The sequence below is a fragment of the Chlorocebus sabaeus genome, chromosome 1 (genome assembly GCF_047675955.1).
Source record: "Chlorocebus sabaeus isolate Y175 chromosome 1, mChlSab1.0.hap1, whole genome shotgun sequence".
NCBI classification, from domain to species: domain Eukaryota; kingdom Metazoa; phylum Chordata; class Mammalia; order Primates; family Cercopithecidae; genus Chlorocebus; species Chlorocebus sabaeus.
The window spans coordinates 83,669,968-83,697,331 of NC_132904.1; the positions used below are offsets into that span (position 1 = coordinate 83,669,968).

General features: G+C 41.6%; 1 long non-coding RNA gene and 1 pseudogene across 1 annotated transcript in view; both read left to right on the forward strand.

Moving 5' to 3' along the window:
- LOC103248177 (uncharacterized) overlaps positions 1–6,337 on the forward strand; it is a 60,129-nt gene extending 53,792 nt beyond the window's left edge. Inside the window, exon 4 of the long non-coding RNA XR_503163.3 lies at positions 5,530–6,337. This is a non-coding gene — a long non-coding RNA (uncharacterized lncRNA). The remainder of the gene's footprint in view (positions 1–5,529) is intronic.
- Positions 6,338–18,209: 11,872 nt separating this feature from the next.
- On the forward strand, positions 18,210–20,180 carry LOC103248180 (heterogeneous nuclear ribonucleoproteins C1/C2-like; annotated as a pseudogene).
- The last annotated feature ends 7,184 nt before the right edge of the window (positions 20,181–27,364 follow it).

Consider the following 27,364-nt stretch of genomic DNA (forward strand, 5'->3'; position numbering starts at 1 on the left):
AACTACTTATCCCCATTACAAAATATTGGGCATCCATCCATCCAGCTGTTCAACTAGCAACAGTTTTGTGCCTATCATGTACCAAGCCATATACCAGGGGGTCCTTCTATGGTAAGGCTGCTTCTATTACAGAAGATAAATATATTCTCCTCTTCCTCCCATAAACTTTGTCTCTGCATAAGCGTGCTCACTTACCCTGCTCACTGTGCAAAATAGAAAGGAAATGGATTTTTATGTTTTAACTTTTAAGTTCAGGGGTACATGTGCAGGTTTGTTATATAGGTAAATTTTGTCATGGGGGTTTGTTGTACAAATTATTTCCTCACCTAGGTATTAAGCCTACTACCCATTAATTATTGTTCCCAATCCTCTCCCTCCTCCCACCCTCCACCCTCCAGTAGTCCCCAGTGTGTGTTCCTCTCTGTGTGTCCATTTGTTCTCATCATTTAGCTCCCATTTGAAAGTAAGAACATGTGGTATTTGGTTTTTTGTTCCTGTGTTAGTTTGCAAAGGATAATGGCCTCCAGCTCCATCCAAGCCCCTGATCTTATTCTTTTTTATGGCTGCATAGTATTCCATGGTGTATATGTACCACAAAATGAAAATATGTAGCCAGGCACAGTGGCTCATGCCTGTAATCCCAGCACTTTGGGAGGCCAAGGCAGGTGGATCACCTGAGGTCAGGCGTTCGAGACCAGCCTGGCCAACGTGGTGAAACCCCATCTCTACTAAAAATACAAAAAACTAGCCAGGCGAGGTGTCAGGTGCCTATAGTCACAGCTACTTGGGAGGCTGAGTCAGGATAATCACTTGAACCTGGGAGGCAGAGGTTGCAGTGAGCCGAGATCGCGCCACTGCACTCCAGCCTGGGTAACAGAGCAAAACTCCGTCTCAAAAAAAAAATTTTTTTTGAAAATTTAAAAGTAAATTATTCTTATTATTGTTTTTTTTTTCCTAGCAGCCCCACTCTGGTTCTGTCCAGTTTTGAGTGTGAGGTCTGTAAAGGGTTTTAGCTGATGAGTGATATTGTATTTTATAAACAGAAAATGACAGTTATGTGGAATGCTACTGCAATATTTGGACAAGAGAAAATGATGACCTAAATCAAGGTTCTGGCAGTAAGGATGTAGAAGAAAAGATAGATTTGAGAGGTGTTTAGGAGTAGAATAAATAGAATGAGTGCATATTGATGGCAGTGGGGTGCGGAGGGGTGTGGTGAGAGAGGAACTTATAGATAACATCAGTTTACTTGAATGAATGTGGAAGTAGTAATACCACTAATAGAAAAATGACTACAGAATAAGGAGCTGGTTTGGAGTGGGAGAGGATACATTTTACTTTATATACCTTAGGTTTGAGGTTCCCAAGAGAAATACAGGTGGAGATGTCAAGTAAGGTGTCAAAAATACAGGTCTGGAGATTAACATAGAAGTATAAATATGTATTTAAGAGTAGTTGGAGTATGAATAAGAATTGAAGTTAAGGTAGCAGTGTGCTGGGTGAAAAGGAAAGACAGGTGAATAATTAAATATTGGAGTACTAATACGTAAGGTCTGGCTAACAGAAGAAGAAGCAGCCAAGTAAGCAAATTGAGAAGAGAGGCATTGTGGTTCATCAGGAAAATCAGGAGAATGGATTGTCATGGAAACAAAAGGAAGAGAATTCCAAAAAGCAGAGTGTTTGGGGATATCAAATACCCCAAAGAAAGCAGTGGAAACAATGAAAAGTATTCACTGGCCTTGGCAGTAAGAAAGTCATTGAAGACCTTTAAAAGAACATTCAAGTACACAAGCAACAAAAGCAAAAATAAATAAGTGGGACTGTATCAAACTAAAAATCTGCACAAGCAAAGGAAGCAATCAACAGAATGAAAAGGCAACCTATGGAATGGGAGAAAACATTTGTAAACCATATATCTGATAAGGGGTTAATATACAAAATATATAAAGAATTCATACAACTCAGTAGCAAAAAACCAATGATCCAATTAAAAAATGGACAAAGAGCCTCAGTAGGCACTTGCCCAAAGCAGACATACAAATGACCCACAGGTACATGAAAAGGTGCTCAACATCACTAACCATCAGGGAATTGCAAATCAAAACCACAATGAGATATAATCTCACACCAGTTAGAATGGCTGTCATCAAAAAGGCAAAATATATCAAATGTTGGTAAGGATGTGGAGAAAAGGGAATCCTTCTCCACTCTTGATGGGAATGTAGATTGGTACAGCCGTTATGGAAAACAGTATGGAGGTTCCTTAAAAAATTAAAAATGGAACTACCATATGACCCCAGCAATCTCACTCCTGGGTATATATTCAGAGAAAATGAAATCAATATCTCAAAGAGAATATGCACACCCATGTTCACTCTAGCATTATTTAAAGTAGCCACAACATTAAAACAACCTAAGTGTCTATTGATAGATGAATGGGTAAATAAATTGTGTTATGTATAGACAAATGGAATATTATTCAGCCTTAAAAAGAAGGAAATACCATAATTTGCAACATAGATGAACCTTGAAGGCATTATGCTAAGTGAAACAAACCAGACAGACAAAGCCAAATACTGTATTATCTTACGTATGTATAGAATCTAAAAAGTTGAACCCATAGAAACAAATAGTAGAATACTGGTCGCCAGGGGCTGGGGGCAGGGGAAATGGGGAAATGTTGGTCAAAGGGAACAAACTTGCAGTTATAAGATGAGTAAGTTCTAGGGACCTAATGTACAGCTTGGTGACTATAGTTTCCATGTAATACTATACACTTGAAATTGTTGAGAGATCTTAAATGTTCTTACCAACCCGCCCCCGTGAACACACACATACATTTAAGTTCACTAGTGAAGTGACAGCTGTGTTAACTAACTTGATTATGGTAATCATTTCACAATATACATATATCAAATTATCACATTTATACTTTCAATTTATAAGATTTTGTCAATTATATCTCAAAAAAGCTAGAAAACTTTTTTTTTAAAAAAAGGAACTGTGAGAAGATGGATATATTAATTTGCTTGACTGTAGTAATCATTTCACTATGTATATGTATATCAAAGTATATTATATCCCTTAAGTATATACAAAAAAAAAAGGACTATTTAACAAGAAAAAGGCTGAGCGCGGTGGCTCACGCCTGTAATCCCAGCACTTTGGGAGCCCGAGGTGGGCGGATCACAAGGTCAGGAGATTGAGACCACCCTGGCTAACAGGGTGAAACCCCGTCTATACTAAAAATACAAAAAGATTAGCCGGGCCTCGTGGCGGGCTCCTGTAGTCCCAGCTACTTGGGAGGCTGAGGCAGGAGAATGGCATGAACCCGGGAGGCGGAGCTTGCAGTGAGCCGAGATCGCGCCGCTGCACTCCAGCCTGGGTGACAGAGCGAGACTCTGTCTCAGAAAACAAAAACAAAAACAAAAAACCATGAAAAAAACTCCATCAAAGTGTGTGGATCACGGGTACTGGATTGTAGGATATTTCAATATGAACACAGGGAAGGTGCAGAAGGATGCAGAGTGAGGCGGGCGCATGGTGGCTCACACTTGTAATCCCGGCACTCTGAGAGGTCGAAGCAGCTGGATCATTTGAGGTCAGGAATTCGAGACCACCCGGCCAACATGGCGAAATCCCATCTCTACTAAAAATTACAAAAATTAGCTGAGCATGGTGGTGCGCCCCTATAGTCCCAGTCACTCAGGAGTCTGAGGCAGGAGAATGGCTTGAACCTGGGAGGCAGAGCCGAGATCATGCCACTGCACTCCAGCCTGGGCAACACAGTGAGACTCCGTCTCAAAATAATAATAATAATAATAATAATAATAATAATAATAATAAAAGGATGCAGAGTGGAGTTTGGTGATGAAGGAAATAATAAATGGTGATAGCTAACATTTATTAAGTGCTTATTTTGTGTCAGGTTTAGTGTCTGACACGTAGCATCTAATTTTGTGAACCATGTACAATTGCCTCCTTTTATTTATTTATTGTTTAATTTTAATTTAATTTTATTTTATTTTAAGATAGAGTCTCGCTCTGTTGCCCAGGCTAGAGTGCAGTGGCACGATCTCGGCTCACTGCCAGCTCTGCCTCCCGGGTTTACGCCATTCTCATGCCTCAGCCTCCGGAGTAGCTGGGACTACAGGCGCCTGTGACCACTCCCGGCTAATTTTTTGTATTTTTAGTAGAGACAAGGTTTCACCGTGTTAGCCAGGATGGTCTTGATCTCCTGACCTCGTGATCTGCCCTCCTTGGCCTCCCAAAGTACTGGGATTACAGGCATGAGCCGCTTCACCCAGCCTGTTGTCCCCTTTTATACACCAGAAACACACTTGGAACTTAAGTGAGTTGCTAAAGATCACAAAACAAATAGGTTGCAAAACATGACTCAAACCTAGTTTTGACTCACCCAGACCCAATATCTTGACAGCCACATTGAGGCCAGAGAAGGTAGGGCTGAGAGTATTCTTGTTTATATGGTTATAAGCTTATAAAAGGAAAGCTTCTTAATATAATGATAGATTTAGTTTTTTAATAATAAAAATCACACACACAAAATCACATAGGACTATTTTCCTCGAATTGCCATTCTGTTTCATGTCTGGAATCAAATAATAATGAATGACTCCAATTCTTTCAATATTAAAACTTTTCACTCAACCAGCTAGCTGATTAGTCATTAACACTTGCTGAGCATAGACAGTACAGGATGGTAAACTTGAAGTGAAATTAAAACATCAGTCTCAACTTCCTGGACCCTCGAGGAAAAGCAGCTGGTAAAATAGAGAGGAAAAAAGACTTCTAGATTTACTTGGTGTTTCTGACCGGTGCTGGGGAGAGCCCAGAAAGATTTTTAGGTTACAGTGGCCCTTCAGTGATTCAGATCCATTCTTTTTTCCCAATGGCATCTAGCCTTAGTCAGAAAGCTTTGCTGAGCCCAGTGCTCTGCAGACAGCCCTTCCCTTATGGCAAGTGCCTCTCTGGGGCCCTTGTTCTTCTTTCCTGCTAATAATTCTCAGTGAGTACCATCCCAATCCATTTGGGAACCTCTAACCTAGGACCTCAAAGATAAAGGGTCAAAGCCTCTTTTCCTTTTCTTTTTTCAGGGTGGCTTCCTTGCAGAACTCCAGGGGTACCATCCACATTGTGCCCCTCAGAACATGTCCATCGCAGTGTATTACAATATGCATGGTGTCCCCTGAAGTTGTGCAGCTTAGCACTGGCTCACCTACTTAACCCCAGCCTTCTATCCCAAGGGAATGGGAAAGAACAGATATTTCAAGACCAAGTCATCATATTATTCCTTCTTCCAAGGCAGTAGGTCTCTTGTAGTAATGTAATTCACTCAAGTGATTCTTGCAAAATAAAGATCTATTCAAATGTGATTTTCCAAAGCTGTTTTTTAAATAAAATGCATTTTCTGCTCCTCCAGGTGCCTCATTACACAAATAATAATAGCTATCATTTATTCAGCAGACATGGTACTAATGCTTTATATGCATTATCTCATCTCTGTTACAGAAGAATTTGAGTCTAATAGTGGAGCTAAAAAATGCAGAAATTATAGTACAAGGTGGAATGTGAAAAAGATCACATGAATGAGGTAAGTGCAAAGCACCAGGGGAGCTCAGAGGAGGGAGGATTATTTCCAACCAGAGAAGCTGATACAGCCAACATTCAACAAATAATTATTGTGTGCCTGTTACATCTTTGTCTCAAGAATCTCACATTCCATTGAGAAAAGGACAAGGAAACAGATCATCTCAATAGTAAGATGTCATTTGATGACTGCAATCGAGCCATCAAGGGAGGCTCCTTGGAAGAGGCAGTACATGAACTATAGGCACTGAAGGTTTGGGGGACTTCTGAATAGACCAGGGTGGGGATCCCTGATATCTCAAGGGTTGCACCTGGATCTCATTACACCAGCCCCATCCTCTAGAAGAGAGAGAGAGAAAAACAAGGAGTTGTTCTCCATTCATTTCTCCATTCATTTCTCCTTTGAGGTCTCAATTTTGAAGACTTTAATGGTAACCAGTCCTTCCCCTCTGTACAACTGGCTTTTCTCCCACTGCAGATTGCACTGCACTTTGCTTAAGTCCATTCAGTTTGTGACCTCTTCTCCAATTTACCAATTCTGATTCACATGCTCCATCTTTCTCCCACAGAGAAGAAACAGCCGGCTCTTGGACTTCCAAACCTCCTGGAAAAAAGCCAAGCTCCCATAAACTGCAGAATGATTGTGTGAATTAAAATGTTCACATGATATCAACCGTGCAGTTACTCCAAAGTTTATTTTGGAAAATCTTACATTTGGAAAATGGGAAGCATTCCAGAGTATTCCCTTACCTTGAAAGATCAGTAGACACAAGGGTATTTTGAGATCATTTCTTGGTCAAAAGTTAGCAAATAATCTGTACAATTAGACACATAAAATTGCCTTAAATAACATTAGTTACGGACTCTGGGGCTTAAAAATTTCTATAGAGTATTTGTTGAGAAATTTGGGACAAAAGGCTATAATTTTAACTCTCTGAAGCAAACTTTCAAAATGCCTTTGAGTTAACTCCCAGTTGACTTTTATTGCACATTTCACTTCCAATCATCAATGATTAGACCTTGGTCAGTTGCATGTTTCCCAAAATCTTACATGCTTCAAACTCTATCCCTCTGGCTATAAGAGGCAAAAGAGTTTAGAGTCCTAGCGAGAACTGTATCCAAACCCTAATAGCCCAGGCATCCAAGGGCCCAAGGGGCCTATACATTTCTCCCTTACTCTCCTCTTCCATCCTTTTCTTCTCAGCTTGGTTTTGCAGTGCTAAAGCCACAAGAGGAGAGGTTCTACAAGGTCAGATATCTCAGGGAGATCTTATTGATGCACCTCTTTCTCTAATGCAGCCCAGTTCCCAGTGCCTATGATATATTTGCAGTGGCTACAATACAAATTAGATTGGAGGGCCTTAAGAAAAAAGGCCTAGAATGATAAACAGGTTACAGTCCTTGTATATTTATTCTGGCTTTGAAATATGAAAAGGCCTGAAACTCAATATTGTCCATTATCTCATTTATGAAAAAGAAAACCCAGTGCGTGTGTGTGTGTGTGTGTGTGCGCAAATGCATAAAGAAAATGGTTACCTCTGGGAAAGAAAGGGTAATTAGACAAGAGTAAAGGCGGATTCTTAAATGTATATATATATAGAGATAGACAGATAAACAGACTTTTTTTTTTTTTTTTTTTTGAGATGGAGTCTTACTCTGTCGCCAGGCTGGAGTACAATGGTGCAATCTCAGCTCACTGCAACCCCTAACTCCCTGGTTCAAGCAATTATCCTGCCTCAGCCCCCTAAGTAGCTGGGATTACAGGTGTGTGCCACCATGAGTAGCTGGGATTATAGGTGTGTGCCACCATGCCCAGCTAATTTTGTATTTTTAGTAGAGATTCCATTTCACCATGTTAGTCAGGCTGGTCTCGAACTCCTGACCTCAGATGATCCGCCCACCTCAGCCTCCCAAAGTGCTGGGATTACAGGTGTGAGCCACCGCACCCAGTGGTTAAGTTTCTTAAGCCCTCCAAGTCTCAATTTTCTCATCTATAAAATGATCTGTTATGAGAATGAGGGGTAAATGCTAATAACATAGGCAAACACCTAAAACAGTGTTTAATGCAATACAATGGTAATTATTATTGGTACTTTTATCATCATTATTGGTTCCTTCTATAATTGATAATTCTTCTTACTTTTTTTTTTTTTTTGTGAGATGGAGTCTCGCTCTGTCACACAGGCTGGAGTGCAGTGGAGCAAGCTTGGCTCACTGCAACCTCTGCCTTCCAGGTTCAAATGATTCTCTTGCCTCAGCCTCCCGAGTAGCTGGGACTAGAGGCATACAGCGCTATGTCCAGCTAATTTTTTGTAGTTTTAGTAGAGATGGGGTTTCACTATATTAGCCTGGCTGATCTCGAATTCCTGACCTCGGATGATTCACTTGCCTCGGCGTCTCAAGGTGCTAGGATTTCAGGTGTGAGCCACGGCAATTGGCCTCTTCTTACCTTTTCCTGTTGCTGTTTGTTTCCAAAACCCCTTCGAAATGCATTATCTTCTTATGTTATCAATTCTCCTCAACTTCTAATCATCAATCACTTTATGGTAAATATACAAAACATCTAAATAAAAATAATTTTTAAATTCAATTATACTTTCCCATTTTACAAGGAAAAAAAAGTGTTATACAGCATGTGTGCCTTCTGTGATTGGTACTGGGATAGAACCTGGATTTTGTCTTTACCTGGAATGCAAAGATGATCATCGAAATGCAGGCTCCAAGGAGCTCCTAGTCCAGTGGAAATGATAGAACACGCTAAGAACGTGTTCAGAGATGTCTGAAACTGCCTTCTTTCTCACTGGTGTGTGGGAGACTGTCATACTCCCTTAGTAAGTATGGCATTTAGGCAGGAAACTTAAATTGGAAGTAAAACTCCCCTGATTTCTGAGAGCAGTCAGATGGTAGCTCCTGCCTGCCTTCCCAGCTAATTGCCTCCCATTAAGATAGTGAGTGGGTACAGGACAGGGAAAGGAGACAAGTAACTAAAGATGAGCATGAGGAATTAGGGGCAGAGGATGCCAGGGAGTGAAGAAAAGGAAGCAGTGTAATTAAAAGAGGCAGTAGAGGGATGTTTGTTGGCGGAACTAAGCAGAATGACTGAGGGTCCAGGCTCTGGAATCAAAATGCTTAGGTTCGTATCCAACTCCTTTACCTATGAAGTCTTTGACCCTAGACAATCCTCTTGATCATGAGTATCTCTGTTTTCCTCATCTGTAAAATGGGGGTCATAAATTACTATCTTCATAGGATTGTTATGAGAATTAAATGAGATAATAGACATAGAACAGACAGAGCCCGGGACACAGTAAATGCTTAACAAATATTGACCCACCTTATGTTGGTAGAAGATGTCTAGGGTGATGCTTGTTGTCTTGGGCATAGTTAGCCATGTAAGACAGCCCACTGGGAGGACCTGTGTGACTCAGCCACATGTGGGACACAGACAACAAGCTGCCTGCATAGCTCTTTGCCTTCCACCTCCAAGAGAGGAGGAGAGTTGTTTGCCTTGCTTCTTGCTCTACCCATAGCAGCTAGAATAGTGTCACTCACTGTGCAGATACTGAGTACATACTTATTGAATTAGTGATATATGAATGCATACCTAGAAAGGATTTAATGCCTTATTCATCGGGAAAACTGCTACTATTTTTTCGAGGCATAATTAAAATTCTTTGAACTCCTTTGGTCTACCCCTCCAGAACCCCCAAAAAGTTAGGCACTTCTGCCTCTGCCTTTATTTACTCATATATCTTTTGGTTTTATTGAGAGTCTTGCTCTGTTGCCCAGGCTGGAGTGCAGTGGCGTGATCTCAGCTCACTGCAAGCTCCACCTACCGGTTCACACCATTCTCCTGCCTCAGCCTCCTGAGTAGCTGGGACTACAGGTGCCTGCCACCATGCCCAGCTAATTTTTTATATTTTTAGTAGAGATGGGGTTCACTGTGTTAGCCAGGATGGGCTCGATCTCCTGACCTTGTTATCTGCCTGCCTCAGCCTCCCAAAATGCTGGGATTACAGGCGTGAGCCACCTCACCCAGCCTATTCCTCATATATCTTACATTATACTTTCATTTTAATTTCCATGCATATTTTCCCTATTAGACAGGAGAAATCACAGAGGCACGAACTCTTTTAACCTTTGACACAAGAATGCCTTGCAAGGAACTAAACATAAGTTTTGTCTCCTCTGCTTTTGGAGGCCTTGGGGCTTGAATTATTGAGACACAAAAGCTAATCGCCTCTCAGGAGGTGATAGATGGGAATCCTGGAATTTGGAGTTTGGGATTCATGGCAAGCTTTCTAAATCCTATTGCCAAGGAAGGAGCTTTTGTGTCTAAAGGTCAACAGAAAACTGCTGCCAGGAGAGGTAGCCCTGGAGACCACCTAGATAGTCACTTTAGCTGAGGGCATGAAAGGGCCTTTTGTCTGTGAGAAGTATGAATATAGCGCTTTTGTATTTTTACAGTTGAAATGGAAAGTGGGCTGGCCTCTGGTATTGCAGTCTGTGAGGTGCTAATGCTTCAGCCAGGCTGAGTGACGGTGGATTGATGGTGGGGATTGAAGGGGAATGGTTTTATGTGATGCAAAGGACTGAGCACTAAATGCTGCAGACTGGGAGATCCAGCAAGGGACATTCTCTGTTGATCATGGCATCAAAAGAATGGAGTCTCTCATGAAGACACCTTCCATCAAAGTACGACGCTAGCGGTAAACTGGATCAGCAGCAGTGTCTGACACTGAGCTGCTACAGGCCCTGGCTGACAGTGGAAGGCCAACTTTCAATAGCAACACTATGAGGCATGCAGGAATAGCAGTGGGTGCTTGGATATCAGGGCTTACCTTAACTTGAAGCAGAAGTCAAATGGACCTCTCAGTTGGAATGTGTACACCCTCCAGGGTTCTCAGAAGAGCTAGAAGAAGGGAAAGGGTCCCAAAAAAGAGACAACAGATTCCACACAAACCTAACATGAGGCGACTCAAGTCATTTTTCATTTAAATAGGAAAATTGAATATGCTGTCATAATTCTACCTTGAATGTTGAGGAGCTGACACCAGCTACACGTCAGTGGATCGACTTTGGTTTCTACCATACTGCTTGGCACATGATGGGGTTCATTACATGATTAGAGTACTAACAAATGGATACACGGAATGTGACTATAAAATGTTCAATAAGATTTCCACAGATTCGATTAGAAACCCATTTCGGTTTTCTTTTATATTCTGCAAACCCATGTTAAACAGGTTACTAAGATACAAAGACTGTTTTATGGTGTGCTCCATATACATACACCCAGTCTACCTGGACGCACCAGACGGTGATTAAAGAGGAGGTCAGGTTTACCTTGTAATGTCCAAATTACTGTGGCTCAAACTTTCATCTCATCTAATTACAGAAAATCCTGTCTTTTATGAGGCCCCTCTCTGCAAGTAGGTCTTTGCGCCTCCCAGTCGGTCACATGTTCCACAAACCCATACTGCCCTAGCCATCCCTGTGGTGGCAGATTGCTCATCGTAGCTCCACCACTGTCACCCCTCATCTCCCACAACCCCAGGATTGATGCCACTGTAGCTATGCTGGTCTCAGGGGGAGAAAGGCTTTTCTTCCCTTTGCTAGATGATCCCAAAGGTGGACACAGACCCTTTAATTTCCCACAGCATGATGAAGACCAAACATTAGTTTGCAGAATGTTTAAGGATATGAGAAAGGAATTATAAAACTGACAAACAAAAATGCCTACTAATTCTGAATGTTCTCAGAGTCCACAAGCCAGAGCATAGTCTGCCTTGGGCTCTTAGAGTGGCAGTCCCCAGCCGTTTTAGTACCAGGGACTAGTTTTGAAGAAGACAATTTTTCCATGGATGGTGGTGGGAGAGGGTTTTGGGATGAAACTGTTCCACCTCAGATCATTAGGCATTAGATTCTCATAAGGGGCACGCAACCTAGATCCCTCTCATGCACAGTTCACAGTGGGGTTCAAGCTCCTGTGCTGCCGCTGATCTGACAGGTGGTGGAGCTCAGGTGGTAATGCTTGCTTGCCTGCCACTCACTTCCTGCTGTGCAGCCCGGTTCATAACAGGCCATGAACTGCTCCTGGTCCACAGCCCAGGAGTTGGGGACCCCTGTTTTGAGAGTGCCTCCCTGTTCTCAAACTTGGACCTTCTAGCAGTGTCTGTTTATCTTTTCCCTTCAGGGGCAACCTCCAGTGGGTTTGCTCTGCTAAAAGTCCAGGCCCCAATCTCCAGGAGCCCAGGAGAGGACCACATTTCTCCCTCTGTCCCTCTAGTCTCAGGCCTGCCTCCCTATCCTCTTTTCCTGTTTATTTCCCGTGGGTAAACTCCAGCCCTCCCCCATTCATGGGGTCAGGCCTCTCCCTATGGTCTCTGTGATATCATCGTATAAAAGCAAAATATCCAATGGGGCATATTCTCCAAAATCTGCATTTGAATATTACTGTGTATGACAGAATAGCAGGCCAGCCTTTTAGCATTAAGCCTAGCCCAGTCCCATTATTTTTACAACATTTTATCCAGCATGAACTCAAAATCAGAACCACAGTTTCTCTGCAGTCCTAAAGTCTTCTCTCCCAATCTCCCGTGAGAAGCTGTTTAAACAGGAAGCATGAGCATTTCTACTACAATAAACAATTCCATACAGGCTGGGGTAGCCTACACCCGCACTTTAAAGGAAACATTTCCCCAAAGGCATAGTAAACTGCTGATATGTAGCTTTGCCCATAATAAAGATAATTTTTGCTATTACTATGCAGAAAAGTTTAGCTCTCTAAAGATACAGCTGTCAAACCCCCATTCCTGAAAAGGATCTGGCTTAATATAAGCATATCTAACCTGGTCCATTTAGATAATTATCCCCAAACCAAGGGTGAATCTGCCTCAAGATGAATGAAAGTTTCTACCTCCTGCAAACACTACATGAAGATCTGAAATTACAACATTCAAGGCACCATCCCCACTCTAGCCTTCACAGATCTCAGGCCCATTTTTAGTTAAGGTTCTAGTTACAAGTATTATGTGACTGCCTACCCCCAGTGATCTCTGCTTTTCTTAAGGGTATCACTCACAAAAGGGAATCTAGCCCTAAAAAGGGAGCAGAAGGGAAACTGCTGCCTCCCTCCGGGCAACGCAGCCTTTCCCCTTTTCCACAACCACGTAAATATGGAACTAATTTTGATTTATTTTTCTTGAAACTTAGATACCTGGCTTGTCAACAATAATTCAAAAATAATTTTATGAAGTTTTAAGAATTAGAGTTAGTCAAATAGTGAAATTGAGATTCTTTAGAGATTCAATTTCTGTAATCACAGGTCATACAGAACTAAATGAATTTGGAGGTGTGGATTCTAATGGGTTTAGGTTGTAGAGACTGTCAACTCAGATAAATGGAAATAAAAGGTGAACTTTCTCAATAAGTTTCTGAATAGACTTTAAGGTTTTATAATGAACAACAGCTGGCAAGTGCTTACGTGTCTCTTTCCATTTATTTTGGCCACTAGCCCAAACAATGAAAATAGATTTTTGCCAATCATAGACTTAAAAATCATCAATGGGGAATGCCATTTTAAATTTAAAAACACAAGTAGGTATGCAGTATACAGAAATGAGCCACAAAGAACTTTCTATTTTCTTGCCTTCAGTTCTAGTCATTCAAATGTTTATTGCCTACCATGTACCAGGCATTGTGCTAGGTCCTGAAGTAGAGAGCAAAACGAATAAGTAAAGCTGCCATGTCCTTACCTCCTGGTCGGGGAATAGAGGTGAGTGGGGTGACAGAATACACTGTTAACTAAAATATTAAAATAAAAAACCTGTTCTCAGTTGATAACAGATGTGTGGACCATGTTCAGAAAAGACAACTAACTCTACCCAGAAGGCTTCACAGAGAAGTTGCATTTCAGTTGGATCCTGAAAGGTGAATAGAAGGTCACCAAAAGAAGGGGAGATAAATTAAGTATTTGTTTGTTGTTTATCGTTGTTACTAGACAAACTGTGTGGGTAGGGACTGGATCTTGCTCAATGTTGCATTTTTGGTGCTCAGTGCTTGAAAACACCTCAAGTGTTCTAAACTATCTGTTGACTAACCAACTGAACAGTATTTCAGGCAAAGCAAACCATATGCACAATAGCAAAATAAATAACAGAATGATTTTTCTAGGCTATGGCTTGTAATATCAACACTGCTAGCTCCTGGAGAGGAAAGAGGTGTATCATAAGATGGCTAAAAAAGGCAGGTGTTATAGAAGGAACCAGCAGATCTGCATTCTATTCCCATCCCTGTCATTAACTAACTACATGACTGAATAAATGCTTAGCTTGTACCACCTGTAGTTTTCTCACTTGTAAAATAGCTTTGGAAGAGTATATTATTTTAAGCATAGCAGGACGATCTGCAGACAAAACTCCTCAGACACTAAGTTAAAGAAGGAAGGGGTTTATTTGGCTGGGGGCATCGGCAAGACTCCTGTATCAACAGCCGAGTCCCACAAGCGAGCAATTCCTGTCCCTTTTAAGGACTCACAACTCTAAGGGGGTGCATGTGAGAGGGTCGTGATCGATTGAGCAAGCAGTGGGTACATGACTGGGGGCTGCATGCACTGGTAATTAGATTGGAACAAAACAGGATAGGGATTTTTCACAGTGCTTTTCTATACAATGTCTGTAATCTATAGATAACATAACCGATTAGGTCAGGGGTCAATCTTTAACTACCAGGCCCAGGGTGTGGCACCGGGCTGTCTGCATGTGGATTTCATTTCTGCCTTTTAGTTTTTACTTTTTCTTTCTTTGGAGGCAGAAATTGGTCATAAGACAATATGAGGGGTGGTCTCCTCCCTTATAAGAAAAAAAATTAAAGAAAGATCAATAATATATGACTGCATTTTTCCCTTCTTTTTCTAAATGCAAAATTGATATATGCATCCCAGCTTTAAGATAGCCAACCACGTGCATACTGATCATCTCTTCCTTTCTCAACAAGACTGCGGCACTGACAAAAAAATTAATGAATGTTCAAAAACAGGACAGAGATGTCCCTTGGATCAGAAGCTGTGAGTAGATAAGAAACCAGAGCAGTGAGCTGTGGCTCTCCCCACCTCAAAGCTGCTGTTGTTGGTCATGTATTGCCCTAACTGAGGGCCTTCTAGATCTCTATTACCTAGCTAGAGAGATAAAAAGATAGAAAGATTGAAACAGAAAGAAAAGCTAAGAGATATGGAGGTTACAGGAATTTTACAATCAATCTAATGCAGGCATTTAAAAAATGTCTTTGTTCCAGGAATCTCTGTAGCAGTTTAGTGAAGACTATGGATACCTTCTCAGAATAATACCTTTAAATGCATAAAATAAAATACAGAGGAGAACAAGATGGCCGACTAGAAGCAGACAAGTGGAACAGCTCCCTTGACCACCACAGACACTTGAAGTAGCAGGGAGAGCTACTTAGAGAAGTGGTGGGGCAGCAAACCAGCTGATGTGGAGCCCAGAGGGTTTGGTGCCAGAGTATTTGTAGTGGAGCACAGCCAGGGACAGCCATCCCTCTAGGCTTGACTTGCTCCTTTAAGAGACTTTAGCCCTAGGGAAGCTGTCAGACCTAATCTCTGCAGGGCAGTCTTGCACATCAGATGGGGCTGGTCCAACCTGAGCACTTCTTGGTTTGCTGGCCTTTCCTGGGGCCCCAGCATGGCCACGCCTGCTTACAGGGCAATCTCAGATGTCCTGGGGGCCCACACCATGGCTTCTGCACCAGCAGACAGTGCCTGACCTGTGGAGAGCTCCAGTGATATGGCCCCTATGGCTACACACCAGCCTGCATGTTCCCTCCCTATACTGCAGCCTCCCCCAAGCCCACCGCAACTTCCCACATTGCTTTTCTGGCCCACATCTACACAGGTGGGTTTTACTTGCCTTGCCTTGCCAGCATGTGGGAGTGCAGTCTGCCCTCCTTCCCCTCCCTGGCCACTGCTCCCTGCTCCCACCATTGGAGAGAGACCCTTGGCAGGTACAGAGCCAGAAAGCCCTGCCAGCGCCCTGCTCTTGCCCTAATACTGCACAGAGAACACTGTGCAGGAGATCCTCAATGAAAGAAAGCTAAAAATCATGATAAAACAATGCAGCAGTTGACAGACAAAATAGCCATTATAGAGATGAACGTAACCTACCTGATAGAGCTGAAAAACACACTACAAGCTGCCACACTTTGGCCCCCACAGCACAGTGAACTCCAATCCTTGAGGATCCAGAGAGCAAAGTTGGGTCCCAATACAAGTCCCCCAGAGTTTGAGCACACAGTCCAGAAGTTGGGAGCTGAGTATTGGCCCCCTAAAATCTCCCAGAAATGAAGCCAGCCAGCTGAATGTACCTTATGCTATAATCAAACCCTCAAGGTCATCAAATAGGATGAAAAAAAAAAAAAAACCCATCTGAAGGTCAGCAGTCTCAAAGGTTGAAGGTAGATAAGCCCACAGCGATGAGTAAGAATCAGCACAATAATGCTGTAAACTCAAAAAGCCAGAGTGCCTTCTTTCCTCCAAATGACCACATCACCCTTCCAGCAAGGTTTTGGAACTGGAGTGAGGCTGACATGGCCAAAATGAAAGAAGTAGAATTCAGAATATGGATAGGAACAAAGTTCATTGAGCTACAGAAGTATGTTGAAACCCAATGTAAGAAAACTAAAAATCATGATAAAACAATGCAGGAGCTGACAGACAAAATAGCCGGTATAGAGATGAATGTAACCTACCTGATAGAGCTGAAAAACACACTACAAGAATTTCACGGCTGGGCATGGTGGCTTATGCCTGTAATCCCAGCACTTTGGGAGGTTGAGGCGGGCAGATAATGAGGTCAAGAGATCAAGACCAGCCTGGCTAATATGGTGAAATCCCGTCTCAACTAAAAATACAAAAAAATTAGCCAGGCATGGTGGTGGGCGCCTTTAGTCCCAGCTACTCAGGAGGCTGAGGCAGGGGAATGGCATGAACCCAGGAGGCAGGGCTTGTAGTGAGCCGAGATCTTGCCACTGCACTCCAGCCTGGGTGACAGAGGGAGACTCCATCTCAAAAACAAACAAACAAACAAACAAAAAACAAAGAATTTCATAATGCAATCACAAGTGTTTTTGTTTTTGTTTTTGTTTTTTTTGAGATGAAGTCTCGCACTGTCACCCAGGCTGGAGTGTAGTGGCACAATCTTGGCTCACTGAAACCTCCACCTCCCAGGTTCAAGTAATTCTCCTGCCTCAGCCTCCTGGAGAGCTGGGATTATAGGTGCCCACCACCAATCCTGGCTAATATTTGTATTTTTAGTAGAGACGGGTTTCACCATGTTGGTCAGGCTGGTCTCGAACTCCTGACCTCGTGATCCACCCGCCTCAGCCTCCCAAAGGACTTGGATTACAGGCATGAGCCGCCACACCTGGCCAACATTCTTAAAAAAGAAGAAATTCCAACCCAGAATTTTATATCTGGCCAAAGTAAGCTTCATAAGCAAGGGAGAAATAAGATCCTTTTCAGACAAGCAGATGCTGAAGGAATTCATTACCACCAGACCTGCCTTACAAGAGCTTCTGAAGTAAGCACTAAATATGGGAAGGAAAGAGTTACCAGTCACTACCAAAACACACTGAAATACACAAACCAGTGACACCATAAAGCAACCACATAAACAAGTCTGCAAAGTAACCAGCCAACATCATGATGACATGATCAATCCACATATAGCAATACTAAGCTTAAATGTAAATGGGCTAAATGCATCAATTAAAAGATACAGAGTGGTAAGTTGGATAAAGAACCAAGATCCATTGGTATGCTGTCTTCAGGAAACCCTTCTCACATGCAATGACACACCTAGGCTTAAATGAAAGTGTGGAGAAAAACCTACCAAGCAAATGGAAAACAGAAAAAAGTAGGGGTTGCAGCCCTAGTTTCTGACAAACCAGATTTTAACCCAAGAAAGTTAACAAAAGACAAGGGCACTACATAATGGTAAAGAGTTCAATTTAACAAGAAAATCTAACTATTTAAATATACATGCACCAGCACAGGATCACCCAGATTAATAAAGCGAGTTCTTAGAGATCTTAAAAGAGACTTAGACTCCAACACAATAATAGTGGGAAATGTTAACACCCCACTGACAGTATTAGATCACCAAGACAGAAAATTAATAAAGATATTCAGGACCTTAACTGAGCACTGGATCAAATGAACCTGATAGATATCTACATAACTCTCTACCCCAAAACAATAGAATATGCAGCATTCTCATTGTCACATGGCACATACTCAAAAATCGATTATATAACTGGAAATAAAACACTCCTCAGCAAATGCTAAAGAACTGAAATCATAATAAACAATCTTTTGGACCACAGAACGAACAATTAGAAATCAAGACTAAGACATTCACTCAGCATTTTGTGAAGAGATGAAGACTGAGTTGTTGTGGCCTGTTGCTGCCAACCTTAAGCAGCAGTTGGCTGTCTCTACATAGAACCCAGGAGTAGGAGACTCAGAATCGAACCTTTTCTCCCTCCCCATCCTGTTTTCAGCTTTGTGAGAAATCTTATTATCAAACACAATGTCCAGCAATGTTACCAACAAGACAGATCCCTGCTGCATGAACTCCTGTGTGTTCTTTGGGAATCTCAACACTCTTGCAGTCAAGAAGTCTGATGTGGAAGCAATCTTTTCAAAGTATGGCAAAATTGTGGGTTCCTCGGTTCATAAGAACTTTGCCTTTGTTCAGTATGTTAATGAGAGAGATGCCCAGGCTGCCGTAGCAGGAGAGAATGGCAGAATGATTGCTGGCCAGGTTTTTAGATATCCTGGCTGCAGAGCCAAAAGTGAACCTAGGAAAGCAGGTGTGAAATGATCTGTAGCAGAGATATATGGCTCCTCTTTTGATTTGGACTATGACTTTCAGTGGGATTATTATGACAGGACGTACAGTTACCGAGCACATGTTCCTCCTTTTTCTCCTATTGCTCGGGCTGTAGTACCATCGAAACACCACTGTGTATCAGGAAACACCTCAAGAAGGGGCAAATGTGACTGGGTGCAGAGGCTCACACCTGTAATCCCACCACTTTGGGAGGCCAAGGTGGGTGGATCATGAGGTCAGGAGCTTGAGACCATCCTGACCAACATGGTGAAACCCCCATCTCTACTAAAAATACAAAAGTTAGCTAGGTGTGGTGGCACATGCCTGTAATCCCAGCTACTCAGGAGGCTGAGGCAGGAGAATCACTTGAACCCAGGAGGCAGAGGTTGCAGTGAGCTGAGATCACACCACTGCACACTCCAGCCTGGGCAACAGAGTGAGACTCTGTCTCAAAAAAAAAAAAAAAAAAAAAAAAAAAAGAGAAAGAAGGGCCAAATGTAGCTTTAATTCTAGGAGTGAATAGTGGGGATCTTCCAAGTCTGGAAAGTTGAAAGGAGATTGTCTTCAGGCCATTAAGAAGGAATTGAAACAGATAAAACAAAAGGTGGATTATCTCCTGGAAAAAATTGAAAAGGAACAGAGCAAACAAGCAGTAGAGATGAGGAATAAGGCAGAAGAGGAGCAGAGCATCAGTTCCACGAAGAGAGATGAAACTAATGTGAAGATAGTTTCTGAGGGGGGTGCAGGTGACTCTCCTGAAAGGGGAACCTACTAGATGATGATGATATTGAAGATGGGGGATGACCAGCTGGAGTTGATAAGGATGATGAAAAAGAGGCTGAGGAAGGAAAGGATGACAGAGACAGTGCCAATGGTGAGGATGATTTTTTTTTTTTGAGACGGAGTCTCACTGTTGCCCAGGCTGGAGTGCAGTGGTGCGATCTCGGCTCACTGCAAGCTCCGCCTCACAGGTTCACATCATTCTCCTGCCTCAGCCTCCCGAGTAGCTGGCACTACAGGCACCCGCCACCACGCCCAGCTAATTTTTTGTATTTTTAGTAGAGACAGGGTTTCACAGTGTTAACCAGGATGGTCTTGATCTCCTGACCTCATGATCTGCCCGCCTCGGCCTCCCAAAGTGCTGGGATTACAGGCGTGAGCCACCACGCCCGGCGAGGATGATTCTTAAGCACATGGTGAGGTCTGGAAATCTTATCCCATTATTTACCTAGGTGCTTCTCTAAGATCAAAATTTTCACCAGATCCTCTCCCCTAGTATCTTCAGCACATGTTCACTATTCTCCAAATCCTTGTACTTGTTCTGTTCATTAATTCTTATTGCCCTGCTCCTAGTCCCATTTTCACTTCCTATGATGCTCCTGGTAGTTTTATTAAGTCTTACCCTGTAATTTTTGCTTTTAATTTTGATACCTGTTTGTGACTTAACAATAAAAAGGATGTATGGGTTTTATCAACTGTCTCCAAAATAATCTCTTGTTATGCAGGGAGTACAGTTCTTTTTATTCATACATAAGTTCAGTAAATGCTTCCCTAACTGTAAAAGCAATCTCAGGAGTTTAGTAGCTCCTGAAAGAGGCTTTGACTTAGAAGTATGTGTGTTACACCCCCACATAAGTGTGCTGTGTGGGGCAGTTCAACACAAATGTAACAATGTATTTCTTTGAATGAGAATTGGCATGTCAAATGCATCCTCCAGAAATATAGTGTTATTGTCTTATGATTTGTTTTCTAAAGTTGATACTGTAGATTATTTTTGTGAAAAACCTGATGTTTGGGACCTTTTTTCCTCAAAATAAATCCTTATTAAACCAGGAATTTTAGGGAAAAAAACTCAAAACCATAAAATTACATGGAAATTGAATAACCTGCACCTGAATGACTTTTGGGTAAATAATGAAATTAAAGCAGAAGTCAGGAAGTTCTTTCAAACTAATGAGAACAAAGATACAACATACTAGAATCTCTGGGACACACAGCTAAAGCAGTGTTAAGAGGGAAATTCATAGCACTATATGCCCACATCAAAAAGACAGATCTCGAGTTAACAACCTAATATCACAACTAGAAGAACTAGAGCACTAAGAGCAAACAAATCCCAAAGTTAGCAGAAGACAAAAAGTAACCAAAATCAGAGCTGAACTGAAGGAGGTTGAGACACAAAAAACCATTCAAAAAGTCAATGAATCCAGGAGCTGGTTTTTTGAAAAATAAAATAAAATAAAATAGATAGATTGCTAGCTAGACTAATCAAGAAGAAAAGAGAGAAGATTCAAATAAACACAATCAGAAACAACAAAGGGGCTATTACCACTGACCTCACTGAAATACAAACAACCATCAGAGAATATTGTGAACACCTCTGAGGGGAAATTTACTCGGAATCTATAATTCTTTTTTTTTTTTTGAGACAAAGTTTCACTCTTGTTGCTCAGGTTAGAATGCACTGGAGTGGTCTTGGCTCACTGCAACCTTCGCCTCCTGGGTTTAAGTGATTCTCCTGCCTCAGCCTCCCAAGTAGCTGGGATTACAGGTGAGCACCTCTATGACCAGCTAATTTTTTGTACTTTTAGTAGAGATGGGGTTTTGCCATTTTGGCCAGGCTGATCTTGAACTCCTGACCTCAGTTGATCCACCCGCCTTGGCCTCCCAAAGTGCTGGGATTACAGGTGTGAGCCACTGTGCCCTGCCTATAATTCTTTGGATAACAAAATTATCATTAGTTTGTGGTAGAATGAAGGCAAAATAATGATACATTCAGAAAATTTAACACTCATTACCTAAAAATAAACTCTAACAAAAGAAAAATTTCTTTAGAAGGAAGTATTGGAATGTAGGAATAACGCATACTAGTTGGGAAAAAATTAAATAATATATTAGTATATATATATAAAGTAAAAGGTGAAAGGGCTCTGCCTATCCCTTTATTTGTTTTTGTTTGTTTGTTTGTTTTTTTGAGATGGAGTTTCACTCTTGTTGCCCAGGCTGGAGTGCAATGGCACGATCTCGGCTCACCACAACCTCCCCCTCCTGGGTTCAAGCGATTCTCCTGCCTCAGCCTCCGAAGTAGCTGGGATTACAGGCATGCACCACCAGGCCTGGCTAATTTGTATTTTTAGTAGAGACACGGTTTCTCCATGTTTGTCAGGTCGGTCACGAACTCCCAACCTCAGTTGATCTGCCCGCCTTGGCCTCCCAAAGTGCTGGGATTACACGCGGGAGCCACCGCACCCGGCCCCTTTATTTTTTGTATATTCTCCTACACCGTTTTTAATGACTACATAAATATATATACAAATATATACACACACCCAATATCTTTTATTCTTTAAACAGTGAGCTCATTCTATATAAAATACTTTGTGCTCTCTTTCCCCTTATTCCCAATTGAATATCATAAATATTCTTCAATATTGGCATGTGCAGATCTACCTTATCCTTTTTGCTATCTGCATTCCATGATATAAATATATCATAAGTTTATACATGTCTATTTAACATGAACGTTTAGATTATTTTAAATATTTTTTGCTCTTATAAATAATGCATGACTAAGTTTTTTGTTAGTATTTCTATAGCATAGAGGCCTAGAAGTATAATTGTTAGATCACAGGATAGAGACATTTAAAATGCTGATAGGGCCGGGTACAGTGGCTCACTCCTGTAACCCCAGCACTTTTGGGTGCTGAGGTGAGAGGACTGCTTTAGCCCAGGAGTTTGAGACCAGCCTGGGCAAGATGGGGAGACCCCCATCTCTCAAAAAAAAAAAAAAAAAAAAAAGTAAACTGTTTATAGATCCTGCCAACATGACTTCTAAAAATATTGCTAATTTATAGTCAGACTAAAAGTATATGGAATGTAGTATTTAAGGGAACTAAATCTTCAAACATGAGAATAGGCACAAAATACAAAGAATCTAGATGATAATGTTTTTAAAAACAGATAGAAAATGTGCATTATTGGCCGGGTGCGGTGCCTCATGCCTGTAACTCCAGCACTTTGATAGGCTGAGGCAGGCAGATCACAAGGTCAGGAGTTGGAGAATAGCCTGGCCAACATGGTGAAACCCCATCTCTACTAAAAAAAAAAAATACAAAATTTAGCCAGGCATGGTGGCATGCACCTGTAATCCCAGCTACTCAGGAGATTGAGGCAGGAGAACCGGGAGGCAGAGGTTGCAGTGAGCCAAGATCGCGCCACTGCACTCCAGCCTGGGCAAAAGAGCCAGACTCCATCTCAAAAAAAAAAGGAAATATGCATTATTTTGAGTGCATATAACAGATGGCTTTGTCCATCAGACCACATGGAAAATATATTTCCAAAAGGGATTACAAACTAATCCAAAGAGATTTTGTAAGCAAGGAAGTCTTCAACTATTATTATGTCTTATTCTATTAAAAGCAGATCATCAAATAAGTTCTTGCACATTAGTTTGTCTTTTACAAAGTAATCTTTTTTTTGAGATGGAGTCTCGCTTTGTCACTCAGGCTGGAGTGCAGTGGCGCGATCTCAGCTCACTGCAAGCTCCGCCTCCAGGGTTCACACCATTCTCCTGCCTCAGCCTCCCAAGTAGCTGGGACTACAGGCCCCCGCCACTGTGCCCGGCTAATTTTTTTGTATTTTTAGTAGAGACGGGGTTTCACCGTGTTAGCCAGGATGGTCTTGATCTTCTGACCTCGTGATCCGCCTGCCTCGGCCTCCCAAATTGTTGGGATTACAGGTGTGAGCCATCGCGCCTGGCCACAAAGTAATCTTAATAAGGAAAAACCTCTGCCTTTGGACTTGATTCTAACTGTAATAGGATACTGAATTGTCCTGTGAAAGTGACAAGATCCTTGATAAAAAGTATCTGCATCATCTTAGAATTTGTAGTGTTTGTAATGTGCAAGAATATGACTGATGAGCATGTTTAGACATGTACTTAAGACTTTGGGAAAACAGATATTGAAAACTTTAGAGAGAGAAAAAATATAGGGCCCATTATTTGAGTCTTCAAATAAGAAAGTTACTGTGGAGTGCTATCTATAGAGGTTTAACTATACAAGTATATATAATCTCTGCATTTTACTAATCCAACAAATGTTTGAGTGTGCCTATCTAGTAGATCCTGGGATAGGCACTAAAGGGGTTGCGTTAATGTTGGAGGAAATTGCAGTTTTGAAGATTTTAATATATTTGATAAAAATCAATTCTCTGAATTACAGCAAAAATGTGTCTCAGTTTTGCAAGTGAGACTGTCAGTTGCAAAAAGCAAACAATAGCATTTCTTTTAAGAGATTATATTGATAACTTATTATGAGCACCATCTGTCACACAAAGAAATACAAGAGATGGTCCCTGACTTCAAAGTACTTGCAATTGTTTTAAGTATTTGAGTTAAAAAAAAAAAAAAAAGTATTGTTTAAACAAAAACAGTAGAACTTTCACAAAGTAAAATAAAATGCTGGTACTGCATGTCATGCAGCGATTTTCAAAGAAATTGTGAAACGAAAGAGGTGCCTCACCATCAAAAACAGGCACACAGCATAGCAATAAGAACACTGAGGACATAGCAAATCCCAGAATGAGTAATTGAGAGTCACAATATGGTCAACAAATAAGACATTGTTCCTAGGTTTGGCAGAGGCTTCTGATAAGGAAAGGGGTAAGCTCTGTGCTTAGGGGCAAATGTTGTAATCTGAGTGAATGGTAGGCAGAATACAAAGTAACTAACTCTTCTTTTGCTATTGTATTGTCTATCAAATATAATCATTTATTACAAAGGTTATGATTAAGGATAATCGAAAGCCAAGGCCGTTGAGAAGAAAATCATAATGTTTCTATTTTCCATGAATTCAAGTGTTCAGGCCCAAGTAAATTACATCAATTACATATCATAGAAGAAAAGTAATTGGCAGCAACTGTGGAATTGTGACAGGTATGGATAGTTTTGTATGCTCATAGGTAGTTTGAGAGGAGAGGAAGCTTTTGATGTTAGGCTATGATCATACTAAGTTTGTTTTTTTTTAAACTGAGTCTCACTATGTCCCCCAAGCTGGAGTGCAATGGTGCCCTCTTGGCTCACTGCAACCTCCGCCTCCGGGGTTCAAGCTATTCTCCTGCCTCAGCCCCCCGCCCCTCCCCCAGAGTAGCTGGAATTACAGATGTGAACCACCATGCCCCGCTAGTTTTTGTATTTTTAGTAGAGATGGGGTTTCTCCATGTTGACCAGGCTGGTCTGGAACTCTGACCTTAGGCGATCCGTCCATTTAGGGCTTCCACAATGCTGGGATTACAGACCTGAGCCACCGTGCCCGCCCGACAGATCCTAATATCTAAAAAAGTGTAAAAAGGTCAGGCGTGGTGGCTCACCTGCCACTGCACTCTGGTCTGGGAGACAGAGTGAGACTCTGTCTCCAAATAAAATATAAAATAAAATAGTCATTTATAGAAACTATGGACTGGAGCAATAAACAAAAAATTATATACTGGAGTCAGTCATTCATTTCCTCAAAATGTGTGTTTTTTTTTTTTTTGAGACAGAGTTTTGTTCTTGTCACCCAGGGTGGAGTGCAATGGCACAATCTCAGCTCAACGCAACCGCTGCCTCCCGGCTTCAAGCAATTTTCCTGCCTCAGCCTCCTGAGTAGCTGGGATTACAGGCATGCACTGCCATACCCAGCTAGTTTTGTATTTTTAGTAGAGACAGGGTTTCTCCATGTTGGTCAGGCTGGTCTCGAACTCCTGACCTCAGGTGGTCTGCCTGCCTTGGCCTCCCAAAGTGCTGGGATTACAGGCGTGAGGCACTAAGCCTGGCACCTCAAAATGTTTTCGTTCCACCACAAGTATGCTAGGTGGTTAGGGAAAATACAACGATGACAAATAGGCCATAGATTCCGTCTACAAGGAACTGAAAGTTTAATAGGAGAGTTAAAGAAGTAAAACAAAAACAAACAAGCTAATAAATTTAAAATGTAAAAGTCTTGCCTACTTGCTGTCTTTGTTTTTGTTTTGAGATGGAGTCTCACTTTGTCGTCCAGGCCGGAGTGCAGTGGTGAGATCTCACTGCAACTTCCGCCTCCTGAGTTCAAGCAATTATCCTGCCTCAGCCTCTCTAGTAGCTGGGACTACAGGCGCGTGCCACCACGCCTGGCTAATTTTTGTGTTTTTTCAGTAGAGTCGGGGTTTTGCCATGTTGACTAGGCTGGTCTCGAACTCCTGACCTCAGGTGATCCACCCACCTCGGCCTCCTAAAGTGCTGAGATTACAGGCATGAGCCACCTCAACAGGCCTTAACAAGAGTACAGTGCTTTCAAATTTCCCTCCCACCAAGTCTTCTTTTATTAAATATTAAAAATGTTCTGTGTACAAGACACTGTGCTATGTGGTACAGAAGATAATAAAGATGAATCAGAAATAGATCTTGTCTTTAAGGAGCATTATGATGACTGAAAGTTTTATTAAAAATTTAAAACTGCGGGATATGGTGGCTCATGCCTGTAATCCCAGCACTTTGGGAGGCCGAGGCGAACGGATCACAAGGTCAAGAGACTGAGATCATCCTGGCTAACAGGGTGAAACCCCGTCTCTTCTAGAAATACAAAAAATTAGCTGGGCACGGTGGCGGGCGCCTGTACTCCCAGCTACTCAGGAGGCTGAGGCAGGAGAATGGCATGAACCCGGGAGGCAGAGTTTGCAGTGAGCTGAGATTGTGCCACTGCACTCCAGCCTGGGTGACAGAGTGAGACTCTGTCTCCTAAAAAAAAAAAAAAAAAAAAAAATGTGTATATATATATATGTGTATATATATATATATACAGACACACACACACACAGACATATATATACACACACACTAAGTGATGATAATTAGTTTGCATTAGTTCATTTATAGTAAGCTATACTATTGTACATATATTCATTTAAGAAAAGAGAGTCATACAGTCCACAAAGATGGAAGAGAATCAGTGGAGGTTAGCTGGTTGTCTTACAGGTAGCCTGACCCTGCAGTTGATATTTGTGACAGAGATGGCGCAGAATGCTTAACAAAATCTCATTTCATTTTCGTTTCCTGGTTTTATGGAAGGACTACATTTTCCATCCTCCTTTGAGGTTAGGTTGGGGACATGTGACTAAGTTCTGGAAATGGGATGTAAGCAGAAGTGATGTAAACCACTTCCAGGCCTGGCCCTTAAAAGCGAAAGCAGTGATTGGTATCTACGAAAGTTAAATGTATGCTGGCCCCATGACCCAGCACATCTACTCTTAGGTATATGCTGAAGAAAAACAAAAGCATACGTCTACAAAAGTCAAGTAAAAGAATGTTCCTTGCTGGGTTATTCATAATAGGTTCAAACATGCAACAACACAAATGTCCTCAAATGAAAAAAATTGTGCTATATTCATACAATAGATTCAATATAGCAATAAAAATGAATGAACTATAGCTACATACAACAACATGCACAAGATCTTGAGTGAAGGAAGCCAGACACAAAAAATATTCAACATATGCATTTGTTAACATAAGCTTTAGGAACAGGCAAAATGAAGCTATGATGCTAGAAGTGAGAATAGTGGTTACCTCTGTTTGTGGGTATATTTACTGGGAAGGGGCACAAAAGAGCCTTCTAGGGTGATGGAAATACTTTTTCTTAATCTGGATAGCAGTCTCAGGGCACATAGTAGTCTCCGTAAAGGCAAATTTAAAAATTCATTGAGCTGTACACTTAAATTTTGTGCATGCTGCTATGCAAAAGAACTAAAAATTATGCACACATAAAAAATCAAAGCAGCAAGAAAAAAAAAAAAAAAGTGATCCCAGAAGGCCCAGTGCAGATGGAAGAGGCTATATT